General features: G+C 39.8%; 1 protein-coding gene across 1 annotated transcript in view; it reads right to left on the bottom strand.

Annotated features, from left to right (window-relative positions):
• The window catches only part of DNAH11 (dynein, axonemal, heavy chain 11), a 387,500-nt gene that overhangs the window by 368,751 nt on the left and 16,865 nt on the right, over positions 1–1,884 (bottom strand). The window lies entirely within an intron of this gene.

The following is a 1,884-nucleotide window of genomic DNA, read 5'->3' as shown; positions in this document are numbered from 1 at the left end:
TTTTCCATTTCCAGAGTCTGGAATATATTATGTAATCAATAAGAGAATGCTGCATTAATGAAGTTGGTCTCTTCTTGCTTTCCCTTGAAGTATCTATTCATTTTAAACTTTTTTTTCATTTTTCTTATATATAATCTATATGTAATCTGACCAATTTATAAACATTTTACTATAAAATTTGAATTAGCCAAAATGGTCAGAAAATGTTTATTCTACCTTTTTAGAGTTTAGTTTGATACAATCTTCTAGTTAACTAAAAACAAGCTGAAAATTCACTTTCATTTTTGAATGGTGTCGAAACAAATGTCTCCAAATGTTATTATTATTATCTTTTCCTACTTAGCACCCATTACGTGTCAAGCTAGTAATACAGAAATTAGTACAAAATAGTCCCCGCCCTCAGTGAGCTCAGTAGGTGAGATCCTGGAACTGTGGCGCTCAAGATAAGACGTGCCATGATTATATAGAATGAGACCACCACTTCTCCTGTTGTCCTTCCCAGCTTTTCCCCAACTCCCCTTTTCCCTAGTTTATAAGACAGGAGAAGGGGGAGAAAGCAAAAAGTTGGAAAGAAACAGAAGTAAGATAAATAGCTAGACGACCTTGGCGCCACCACCTGGCCCTGGTCGTTAAAATAATAATAATATTAACCCCTGACCAAAACTACTAGTGTTATCTGTAAATTCCAGACATTGTATGAGAAAGCACTGTAAAACTTTTTGTTCTGTTAGCTGATGCATGTAGCCCCCGTCACGTTTTCCACGCTTGCTTGATTCATCATGACCCTTTTACATGGATCCCTTAAAGTTGTAAGCCTTTAAAAAGGCCAAGTATTTCTTCTTCAGGGAGCTCGGCTTTTAAGATGCGAGTCTGCCGACGCTCCCGGACGAATAAAAGCCTCTTCCTTCTTTAATCCGGTGTCTGAGGAGTTTTGTCTGCGGCTTGTCCTGCTACAATTAGAGGTATGTCCATGATGCATATGAAAACATGGGAGAAATATGTGCCTCTGGGAGAGAATGGTTTTAAGAAAGATTTGCCAGAGAAGTCGTTACTTGGTTTGAATCTTTAAGATGAAAGAATGGGGCAAGGCAGTTGTTATGATGTGAATATATATGTCCTCTGAAAATTCATATATTGAAATCCTAACCCCCAAAACGATGGTATTAGGAGGTGGCGTGTTTGGGAGGTGATTAATCATGAGGGCCGAGTCCTCATGAATGGGATTAGTGTCCCTATAAAATAGGCTCCTTCCACCATGTGAAGAAATAGCTAGAAGGGACCATCTATAAACCATGAAGCAGCCTTCAGACACTTGAATTTACTACTGCCTTGATTTTGAACTTCCAGCTCCAGAACTGTGAGAAATAAATGTCCAGTGTTTATATCCCACCAAGTCTGTGGTATTTTGTGATAGTAACCTGAACAAAGTAAGACAACAAGCATTCCAGAAATCAGAACACTGATAAAATCATGGGGACTCAGGGAGTATGGTGCTTGTAGGAAACCGCCAGTATGACCATCCTGGAAATAGAGCCAGCACCCCTGAGAGAAACGGCAATACTTGGGCTGTGAGGAAGGCAGGGGTAGTTTGTGAAGAACTTTGCAAACAGGCTGAAGAGTTTAGGTTTAAGCAAACTAACACAGGAATAGAAAAACCAAATACTGTATGTTCTCACTTTTCTTTTCTTTTTTTTTTGAGACAGAGTCTCACTTTGTCACTGAGGTTGAAGTGCAGTGGCAAGATCTCGGGTCACCCCAACCTCCATGTCTCCTGGGTTCAAGTGATTCTCCTGCCTCAGCCTCCTGAGTAGCTGGAATTACAAGCATGTGCCACCATGCCCAGCTAATTTTTGTATTTTAGTAGAGATGAGATTTTGCAATGCT

The sequence above is a fragment of the Mandrillus leucophaeus genome, unplaced genomic scaffold, assembly GCF_000951045.1.
Source record: "Mandrillus leucophaeus isolate KB7577 unplaced genomic scaffold, Mleu.le_1.0 Scaffold140, whole genome shotgun sequence".
Lineage (NCBI taxonomy): Eukaryota > Metazoa > Chordata > Mammalia > Primates > Cercopithecidae > Mandrillus > Mandrillus leucophaeus.
This window is presented reverse-complemented; position numbering and strand designations above follow the sequence as displayed.